This window comes from Bos indicus x Bos taurus, chromosome 15 (assembly GCF_003369695.1).
Source record: "Bos indicus x Bos taurus breed Angus x Brahman F1 hybrid chromosome 15, Bos_hybrid_MaternalHap_v2.0, whole genome shotgun sequence".
Classification (NCBI taxonomy): domain Eukaryota; kingdom Metazoa; phylum Chordata; class Mammalia; order Artiodactyla; family Bovidae; genus Bos; species Bos indicus x Bos taurus.
This window is the reverse complement of record NC_040090.1, coordinates 57,701,151-57,712,593: the sequence shown is the minus strand read 5'-3', so window position 1 is coordinate 57,712,593 and position 11,443 is coordinate 57,701,151. Positions and strand designations below refer to the sequence as shown.

At 43.4% G+C, this 11,443-nt stretch overlaps 1 long non-coding RNA gene across 1 annotated transcript; it reads left to right on the top strand.

Moving 5' to 3' along the window:
* Positions 1–490: 490 nt before the first annotated feature.
* LOC113905822 lies at positions 491–10,797 on the top strand. The gene is made up of 3 exons (XR_003514735.1): positions 491–973; positions 3,174–3,541; positions 9,580–10,797. It is a non-coding gene; the product is annotated as an uncharacterized LOC113905822 (long non-coding RNA).
* The last annotated feature ends 646 nt before the right edge of the window (positions 10,798–11,443 follow it).

Sequence of the window (11,443 nt, the reverse complement as noted above, 5' to 3'; positions counted from 1 at the left end):
AGAATGAATTGCTTTTAGGGACATACTCTGATAGTTCACTTCTCAAGGAAATATATGCTAATGCATGTAGACTATCATTATTGGGGAGACCTATGTACTGACTCTTTTTATGTCTATGAAGAGCGGATTTCTGATTGCTAGCATTTTGCCAAAGTCTTTGTCATGCGTGGGCTGAATATCTAGCAGGAAGAGGTGGATTGAGGCAGGACTACATGCTGGGTCTCTCCTAGGCCAGGGTTGGAGGGGGGGGTCTTCGTTTACCCAAGAAGTTTCTTATGAAACCAGAAACAGAGAAAGAACATCTTTGTCTAAGGACCTAAATAAAAAAACAAGCCAGTCTGATCTCATCTACAATTCTGGGATTTCAGGGTAGTTTAGAAGCAGAGGACCTCAAGGAGGGGGGAGGGGTACCCACGTGATCCAGCAGGTGTGATGCTACACCCAGCCAGAGGGTGGCAGCACCTTCCACACGCCCTGTGAGCATCTCTTCTGACCATTCCAGGGCGTTTTTATGGGACGGCCTTCCCTTGCTCACCCAGCCTCTTCTTTATTTTCTTCTGCTTTGTGAAAGTGGGTTAAACAGCACTCGGCTTTGTGAGGAACACGGCCAACAAATGAGATATCAAACGCAGCTTCCTGTGTAAGAGATCAGACTCCGCCGGGCACACACGCCGGGCTCTGCTGGAGCTCCTGGGCTCTGCAGCCAGCTTCATTTAGGATTCATAAATACTTTTGCGCGCTCCCGCACATACAGCCGCCGAAGGAATTTCATTCTGTATCATCTGCTTTCAAATGCAACAAGGTGAGAAAATGTGGCCATTTAAAAGAAGAAAAAGAAGGAGGAAGAGGGGCTGAAGAAAGTCTGAGGCTCTGAGTGGCAGGCATTTAATGGTTGATGACTTGATGAAGGATGCTTCCGTCTTTATGTTCCTACAGAGAATCTTTCCCCTGGATCCTGTTCACCTGGAGCCAGGTGGGTGAATGCAGCCTGGCTGGTGTAGGGCACTTTGGTCAATGACACTTTAAAAATGCTAAATTGGGTGCCTGTGAAGGTGGGCCTGAACTTTAGATATGAGTTGTCCCTAAGGTCCCTTCTTTGAGGCTTCTAGGGAGCTGGGACATTTTGAACTCCAACTTAGTTTTTAGGTATCAAATTCAAACATCTTTGGGAACCAGGCTGAGGAATCTAAATGTACCAAACTGGTCAGATGGTAACAGAGACACGGCTGCCCTTTCTGAAGAGGGCAACGGCTGTTTGGTTCCAGTGGATTATGGCCAAATGGGAATTGTTACCAACTCTCCTAATCTATATATATGAAAAAAGAAATCTATATTTTTTAAAAATATAAAATCTCCTGAATTTCAATGATATCAGCTAGTTTTAAAAATTAATTACTGTGCTGTCTGAAAAAGAAAATCCAGCAGGGTATACCCTATTTCAGTTCTATCCTAAACACCTTAGTCTATCAAATACTTTCCTTCTCTGATTGTTTGAAATCGTATGATCTGTGCCCCGTAAATTGCCAGGTTTGATTTTTCTGACTTGTTCTCTGGCTTTGCACTGTTTGCTCAGCAAGACTCTACACATTTCAAGGGCAAAGGCATGTCTTTTTTCCCCCAATAGTTCCCAGTCGACAGTAGATGCTCAGCAATTTTTCGTGAGTTATAACCTACTCCATTCCATGAAGGATTCGAAGAATCCTACATAAATAGATGTAGAAAAAGAAAACAAATAAATGAGAGCATCAGGCTAAATATTTAGACTTGACCTATTGACTGGATGCCTGTAAGGTATGGAGCTGTTAGTTTCCTCTGGATAGCACCCAAATGTCTTCTTTAGATTACATGCAGAACCCAGAGGGATGAGAGGGTGCCTGCCACATGTGGAAAGCTCATAGATTCCTGGTGGAGTGAACGAAGGACAAAGCAAGTGAAACGACCCTGGAGAAGGAGACCTGTGCACTGTGAGGCAGAGAGACCAGAATGTATGATCCAAGCTTGGCCTGGAGCTGGGAGCCTGAATAATGAATTGCAATTTCTTTATTGAACCTCTTTTGGTTGTAAGTGACAGAAATAACAAAAACTGACTTAGGCGAAAAAGAGGAATGTACTGGAAGGATATTGATGGAATATCCTTTCAAGCCATGAAGGAGAGGGGTTTCGTTTGGACCCACAGGAAAATCTGAACGAGATAGATCTCTGTCTGCATTTCATCTCTCCTTTGAGTTCTAGCTCTATTTTCTCCCTCAGCAGTCAGACTTCCTTCACGCATTAGGGAACAAAGCTACGACAATCTCCATGCCTCACATCCAATAGCTTCTACTCCCAAAGGAAACTGCTTCATAATCTTTCTCTTAGCAAGGCTAAAACCCATGGGGAGGGGCTCTCAGTGCCTCACTGGGGTTTCATGCTCCCCTCTAGGGCCATCCCAGTCAACCATGACAGCCACAGAGAGGGTTGCCATGACTGGCTGGGTCTGGGCAGATACCCACATAGAGTAACAACTTGGCAGATTTTTTCTTTTTTTTTTTTAATTTTTAAGCGTTTAATTTATTGGAATATAGTTGATTTACAATGTTGTGTTCATTTCAGGTATACAGCAAAGTGATTCAGTTTTACATATACATATATTTAATACTTTTTAGATTATTTTTCTCATATTGGTTATCACAGAATATTGAGTAGAATTCCTTTTGCTAAACAGTAGGTCCTTGTTGGTTATCTATCTGATATGTAGTATTGTGTTTGTTTCAAATCACAAGGCTTGTTTTGGGGAAGGAACATTTCCTAGAGATGGAAGATCTGTTCTTAGAAGAAGGGAACAGTCCTGGCATATCAAAGATTCCCTGGAGTTCATGCAGCACTTGGCTACAAGTGTCTCTTTTATGTATCATCTCGTTTACTTGTCCCTCTACACTCTGTTAGGAATGCAGAGTTTTTATAGTTGTTCTCATTTCACTGTTGGGAAAAAAATGAGGTTCAGAAAGATGAAGCAACTTAAGCGAGGATCACATAGCTTCTAAATGACCAGTCCAGGCCTCAGGTGTTTTTTTTCATTTTAATACCAGTGCTTATGCCCTTATAAGGGAGGTGAGATGGAAAGACTCTGAGCTTTCTAGAAAAGGAGTCTCTTATTACAAGATCATGACTTTCTAAAATATGTAAATCCTCAGCTTCTAGAACCCTGAATTGGTCGCTGTTCCTCAGCTTCTCCTGGAAGTTTGCTGGGATCCCCTGAGATACATGAATCTGACCTCAGTGGCCATTTCCACATGGTTCAGGAATTTTGTTGTCTACCCAAGATTCATATTCAAAGACCTCCAGCCCCTTCAGCCACTCAACTCTTAATTGTCTAATTTGGGATACTTGGAGGTATTTCTGCTTCATGGATTGTCTGGAGTCCTCTGGACCAGAAGCACTACTGCCCACAGGAAAAGAGGAACTGGAAAAGGGGAGAAAACCCACCTAGGAGATGCGGTGCTGACTGAGACAAAGTGGATCATTTCCATTTCTGAAGTTGGGAGCACCTCCAGCTCACACAGTGAGTACCAAGAACGTGGCAGCAGGGTATTTGGCATCTTCCACCCAAAGATGATGAAGAGAAAAGACCTCCTCAGCTTGTATTCACTTACTAGACTCCCAAGTCTCATGCCTTCTTGTGCTTTTAAGGCAAATTGTGAATATACATCTTTCCTCCTGCATGTCAATGCCCAGAGAAGTACTAGATCGAATTGATTTGAGTTGGATCAGCCAGACCCTGTGTCCAAGCTGCCTTGCCTGACTGTAGTCAGCACAGCCTAATAGAAAGAAGGAATTACTCTTGACACCAGGATTATATTGCTGCCAAAGGCATCAATAACCTATTAAAGATGTGGGATAATATAACACTAATTATCAATTGAGGGAAACCATCACGAGGAGAAGGCAAGTAAAGTTTCGATTTTCCTTTCTGCATGAACCCTGCCCCTCCATCCCACAATGATTTGCTGTTCCCTGGGTTTGCCCTCATGCATAATGCAGTGATCCGTGTGGCAGGAAAACATTTCGAAAACTTCTTTCTCCTTCTCCAGGAGGCTGGGGCAAAGGTGACTTATAGCTATTCAGTCATGTAAGCAAAGCTATCTCTGAGGCAGTCCGCTGGCTGGAAGAGATGGGACCATGGACCCTCTCATCCCCCTTTGGTTTCTTGCCTAAGGGTGACATAATGAATTGCTGTGACCTAGTCAGAGAAGAAAAATACAGATATTTTTATAGATACAGAGATAAATTGATGCCTTCTCTGGCTTTCTAGCACTCCTAGTGGTGAGGAACTCTTCCTGCCTTGGAGACTTCATTTTCTCAGAAGAAAATAGTAGTGTTTTATGTGGCTGCAGTCCCTGGGGCTGCTGGGAGTCGGACACGACTGAGTGACTTCACTTTTCACTTTCATGCATTGGAGAAGGAAATGGCAACCCACTCCAGTGTTTTTGCCTGGAGGATCCCAGGAACCGGGGAGCCTGGTGGGCTGCTGTCTATGGGGTCGCACAGAGTCAGGCACGACTGAAGTGACTTAGCAGCGTATGTTGCTGGTGAAGGCAAAGGAATGGAGTTCTCCATGGTGTTATGTGAGTGTGTGCTCAGTTGCTCAGTCATGTCTGACTCTTTGTGACCCCGTAAACTGTAGCCTACCAGGCTTCTCTGTCCATGGGATTCTCCAGGCAAGAATACTGGAGTGGGTCGCCACTTTGTTCTCCAGGGGATCTTCCCAACCCTGGGATGGAACTCGCACCTCCTATTTCTCCTGCATCAGTAGGTGGATTCTTTGCCACTGAGCCATCTGGGAAGCCCCTAGGGTGTTATAGGGAAAGATAAATGAATTAGATAATCCCCAGTTTTTTCCATCCTGAAAATTCTGGGCACTGTGCTTGGTCCTGGGCATACAATGAAAAACACTCTCTAAATGCTCAGGATGAGAGATACTGTTTCTAGAAAGATCTTGGTGTTCTTATTACTAGCTGCAAGTAATAAAACCTTCCTTCACCACCCTCACCCCCCGCCCCAAAGCACTCAGGATGTATTGCAAGGTATAAACACATATATGCTTTGCCTTTCTAATGCCTGAACTATTGAAACCATTTATTCCTTTTATTCATTCATCAGAGATATTTTGTGAGCACCAACCATGTGTCTGGCCCTTCACTAGATGTTGGGGAGACAACAGTAAACAAGTCAAAACAAGATTTCTAGTGGGTAAGCTGAGCTACAGACCAGTCCAAAAAATACACACACAAGGTAGTTATAGATTGATATAAGTGCTCTGAAGAAGAAGTTGATAATACAATAGAAGGTGGCTGGGGTGGGGGATAAGATCAGATAAGAAGATCTCTCTGAAGAGGTGATATCTGAGCTGAAATTTATGGATTAGAAGCAACCAGTTATGCCAAGAGATAAACAGGAAGCATGTTGGCATCAGTGGTGTGCTGGTAAGTGTTTTACAGCAGGCTCTCTGGGGGAAAAGAAAGCCCTGATTTGTAGTGTTTGCCAGTTTCCATGGTGTAAATACTTCCACACTGCCAATTTCAAGCTGCCAGCATGATATTGCTGAACACAGACCTGGGGCAAGATGTGTAAAATGGATCCTGCATGAACAGCCTCCAACACACTGCTGGTTCAGGGTTACCCAGCCACACAAGTAGGAAATGGGTCCTGGTCAATGTTAAGGGATCAGATAAGTAGACTGATGGGACTAGAGAGAATATTTATGGGGCAATAGGTTGAGGATTCTGGTTGCTACATTCAGATGCAACTACTAAATATTAGCACACTCCACAATTCAACGCAAGAGCCACTGTACCTGATCCCTCAGGATCCCACTTTAAAGCCAGATGTTCCCATATCACTGCCGCTGCTGCTGCTAAGTCGCTTCAGTCGTGTCCGACTCTGTGCGACCCCATAGACGGTAGCCCACCAGGCTCTGCCATCCCTGGGATTCTCCAGGCAAGAACACTGGAGTGGGTTGCCATTTCCTTCTCCAATGCATGAAAGTGAAAAGCGAAAGTGAAGTCGCTCAGTCGTGTCCGACTCTTAGCGACCCCATGGACTGTAGCCCACCAGGCTCCTCCATCCATGGGAGTTTCCAGGCAAGAGTGCTGGAGTCGGGTGCCATTGCCTTCTCCTCCCATATCACTAACCTAGATATTTTCTACTTAAAAACCATAGATGTTTTGATGATAGCCATTCTGACCCGTGTGAGGTGATACCTCATTGTAGTTTTGATGTGCATTCCTCTACTAATGAGGGATGTTCAGCATTTTTCCATGTGTTTGCTGGTCATCTGTATATCTTCTTTGGAGAAATGTCTGTTTAGATCTTCCACCCATTTACCATTTTTTTTGTTTGAGTTGTTTGTTTTTCTGATATTGAGCTGCATGAGCTGCTTGTTACTTATATACATTACCACGTGTAAAATATTAACAGATAGCTAGTGGGAAGTTGCTGGAGAAGACAATGGCACCCCACTCCAGTACTCTTGCCTGGAAGATCCCATGGACCGAGGAGTCTGGTGAGTCCACGGGGTCGCTAGGAGTCGGACACGACTGAGCGACTTCACTTTCACTTTTCACTTTCATGCATTGGAGAAGGAAATGGCAACCTACTCCAGTGTTCTTGCCTGGAGAATGCCAGGGACGGGGGAGCCTGGTGGGCTGCCGTCTATGGGGTCGCACAGAGTCGGATATGACTGAAGTGACTTAGCAGCAGCAGTAGCAGCAGTGGGAAGTTGCCGTATAACACAGGGACCTCAGCCTGGTGCTCTGTGACAGCCTGGAGGAGTTGGGTTGAGGACGGGGTGGGAGGGAGGCTCAAAAGGGAGGGGATATATGTATGCTTAGAGTTGATTCACAGTTGTGGTATGGCAGAAACCAACACAACATTGTAAAGCAATTATCCTCCAAGTAAACTTTTTTTAAAACCGTGAAAAATATCATGTGCCATTTAATATGTGTTTGTATGTGGATAGATAGGTGGACAGGCTTGGTGTGTGGGAACAGAAAATGAAAAACGCAGAGTCCTTGCTCTCATGGCACTTACAGACTGATAGCAAAAAGGGAAACAGGGACAGAAAACTAACATTTATTAAACACATACCATTAATAAAAATTAGCCAGGCTAGGAGGAGGGAAACATGGGAAAATTACACGCATTTTCTATAATATAAGAATAGATTTTTGCCCTTTGATGTGATTCAGAATTTTCCAGAAGGACAGAATATCTGAGCCAGATGGAGGAGTTAAGTGGTTTTCTTTGCTTCAGGCCAGGAAAATGTCATCTGATGATAACTGTGCTAATTGTTCTTCTAGTAAACACATTGTTTATCCATCAAGGAAACTTTGAGAAGGACCCAGGAGTTCAGTTTATAGAATTTGGCCACAGTCACCCTCAAGAATCTAGAACCTAGGACCCAGGGAGATGGGTAACATAAGGGAATTGTCAACCCATAAGATGCCTTGACAATTCAAAAGTTCTTTGGGAGCAGATATCTCCACCTAATGCTTCAATACAGATGCTATAATTTATAGCATGAAGTTTATGTAAAAGATATTGTTTTCTCTGATTGGCATTTTGGGGGTAGTCCCTGATGGTAAGTACAGTCTTTTGCAGGGCTGACGAATAATCATTCAGTGTCTGGCCTTTTCAGACTGCTTTGTCAGGAGAATCTACAAAGATGTATTGATTTACCTTGTATCAACAATGAAGTGTTGAAGAGTCTGGCAGGAAAACCAGATGGAGAAGCCCAGCAGAATTGCAAAGCTGGGACCAAGGCTTGGAACTGGTTACAGACCCAGAGGAGATAGTCAGACACTTAGGAAAGAAATTGTTCCTTTAATTCTAAGTGAAGGCATAACAGTAGAAAATGGAAAAACCTTAATAGGAATGATGCTGTTAGGGGCAGGAAGAGGGTTCAGAAAGGTAACTGGGTAACAGATATCAATTTCCTAGAAACAAATGAAAAAAAATCATGAAAATAAAGAGTTTCACAAAGGACACAGTCAGCCAATTTAAATGTAGCCAAGAAATTATGAGATTGAGACCCGAGGAAAGGCCACTGAAACAAGTGGTTGAGATGTCGTTAGCCATCTTTGTGACTGGTTTCGGTTGACACTAGCATTTTGCATAATGCTTTTCAGTGTGTGTGTGGCGGGGGTCTTCCTTATCTATTAGTTCATCTGATATTCATAAAACTACGATGAAGAAAGTGAGGCTCAGAGAGTAAATAGTTGATCCAGACTCTGAGCTCACATTTTCTGATTCCAGATCTCATCCTCATTCTGTTGCTTTGCACAGACAGCATTCCTCAAGAGAGCAGCTGGGAGCCAGAGCTAGGCCACAAGGAAGGAGTGAGCTGCAAGGAGAGGGTCAGCATTCAGGGCGGCAAGAGTAAAGCACCATCTTTGAAAGTCTGGGTGGTGAAGAGAAACAGAGTGGTCATCAGAGGGAATATGTGTTCCAGCATAAAAAACCATCTTAAGTGCTTTGGGCCAGACAAGGAAGAATTTGGTATAGAAAGAAATGGAACAGTCTCAAGATAATGGGAGAAGGGAAATGGGATCAAGAACATTTGTGGAGGGCACTCATGGCATATCTCTGGGAGAGTGAAAAGGCAGAGGAAATTCTGAGCTGAGGATCTCATTGGATGAAGACATCATGAGATCATCTTTAAGGCTGGGAAGGGACACCTGTGTAGTTGGGAGAGTGAGAAGAGGGGTCAGGGAGAAGGAAAGCTGCTGTGGGTGTTTTCTTGATGACACCCTGACACCCTCTCTTAGTCTCTTCCTGTCTCCCTAGGGCTAGGGAGGATCCGAGATTTCTTTTAACCTGGAGTTGCCACTAGTCTGGGGCCCTAGGAGCCCTTCTTTGTGGTGACTGAGGTTTAGGGCAAACAGCCCTGGGCGTGGACAGCCAACGCTGGCCTCAGGTTTTCCCTGGCTTTTTGTCCAGGAACTCCAGCTGCTGGACAATATACTTGCAGGCCACACTGTCTCCTCAAACTCACCGGGATGAAAACCTTTCTAAAATAACAGACTTTCAAGTGTTGGAAAGGTAACCTGGTCTAATCCTTGAGTTCCTTTTATGACAACTGCACCGAGCGTTCCACTTCATCATTTTGTATGATAAGGAACTCACCACTTCTCCAGGTGCCCTGTTCCTCTTTATGTTTGTCTCAGATCTGACTTCTAGGCAATACAGAACTCAGAAGTGAATTGGCCAATTCCTGCTCCCCTGGGAGTGGTCGTCAAGGATTTGAAGAGAACCATCATGTTGCTTACGTTTTCTATGCCTCAGAAAAGCAAATAAAATCCTTCCTGGTTTTTTTCTGGGATTCTGACAATCGTGCTCACTTTCTGGGTGCGCTCTGGGATGCTCATGGCTGTAGATGTGCCTCAACTGAGCCCACATTCTGCCTCTTTACCTTTTTGCCTGAGGCTCTGATCTCCTTGGATCTGACCACACACTCTCTGCCTCCAGTTTCTCTTCTCACAGGTTCATTCTGCACACTGCTGTCAGACTAACCATCCTAAAACATGTTTTTTTTTTTTACAGGTCACTTCCCTTGTCAGAGAAATTGCATCCATTCCCTGTTTACTATGAGATGAAGTTCAAATATGGCATCAAATACCCTCCCAAACAAGCACCTCAGTATTTCTCAAGTTCTTCTCTGTTCTGAATATTCTCCTCCAATGAGGGGTTGCTCATTTATCTTCCCACTTTTCATCTATTTATTCATTAAAGAAACAATTATTGAATGTCAACTGTATGCCAGGTGTTCTGACAGGTAATGGGAATACAAATTTGATAGAGACATGATCCTTGACACGAAGGAGTTCACAGTCTGGTGAGGAAGAAAACTACGTATGTACATAAACAACTTGTGTTATCAAATATGGTTTAAAAAAATAAACAAATAATCCCTAGCTCTCATAGCAACAGTGTGCAGTGCTAACAGGGAAGGAAGCGATCTTCTCTGCTCAGAATGGGTAAGAAAGGATTCAAGGAGATGGTACTGTTTAAGTTGAGACTGGAATGATAGGTAGAAGTGTGCATAATTAGTAAGGAAAGACAAAAAATGTTATAGGCAGAAGCAGCAGCATCTGAAAGACCATATTCTAGAAATTTCAAGTTGTCTGACAATTCAGTAGAGTATGGGTATGTGGAAAAAGTGGGAGAAAGCAGCAGTGAGCTCCTAAATTTTTAACAATAAGCCCTTTGGGGCTGGGGGATTTTTGTAGTATTTGCCTATTTCTATGATGTAAATGTTTCTGTCATGGCTGATTGCAAACTACTGATGTGACAACATTGAACACTGAGCTGAGAAAAATTGTGTTGAAATTGTTCTCACAAGCCAGTAGGAAGTAGAAAAATATATAATCAGGAAAGGATTTTACAGGTTAAGGAACTGGAATTTTTGTTCTATGGGGTTATGAGGACTCACTGAAGGACAGAAAGCTAGAGAATGATATGACTAGCTTTGCCTTAAGAGAGAAACCCACAAATTTGAAAAGATACATGTACCCCAATGTTCTTAGCAGTATTGTTTATAATTGCAAAGATATGGAAGTAACCAAGTGTACATCAACAGATGAATGGTTAAAAAAAAAGTGTGAATGTATATACAGTGAAATACAACTCATCTGTAAAAGAAAAGAATAAAATTTGCAATTTGTAACAACATAGATGGAGCTTGGGGGGCATTAAGCTAAGTGAAATAAGGCAGATAGAGAAAGACAGATACTGTATGGTATTATTATTATGTGGAATCTAAAAAATACAACCACCTAGTGAGCGCTGAAGAATTGATGCTTTTGAACTGTGGTATTGGAGAAGACTCTTGAGAGTCCCTTGGACTGCAAGGAGATCCAACCAGTCCTTTCTGAAGGAGATCAGCCCTGGGATTTCTTTGGAAGGAATGATGCTAAAGCTGAAACTCCAGTACTTTGGCCACCTGATGCGAAGAGTTGACTCATTGGAAAAGACTCTGATGCTGGGAGGGATTGGGGGCAGGAGGAGAAGGGGACGACAGAGGCTGAGATGGCTGGATGGCATCACTGACTCGATGGACGTGAGTCTGAGTGAACTCTGGGAGTTGGTGATGGACAGGGAGGCCTGGCATGCTGCGATTCATGGGGTCGCAGAGTTGGACACAACTGAGTGACTGAACTGAACTGAACTGAGTGAATAAAGAAACAGACTAAGAGATACAGAGAACAACTCAGTGGTGACCAGTGAAAAGAGGGAAGCAGGGAGGGGCGATACAGGGGCGGGGAAATAAGAGACACAAGCCATTAGGTATAAAATACCGTTCAAGCATATATCGCACAACATGAGGAATACAGCCAATATTTTATAATAGCTATAAATAAAATTATGACTTTTAAAATTGTGAATTACTATATTGTACACCTGTAGC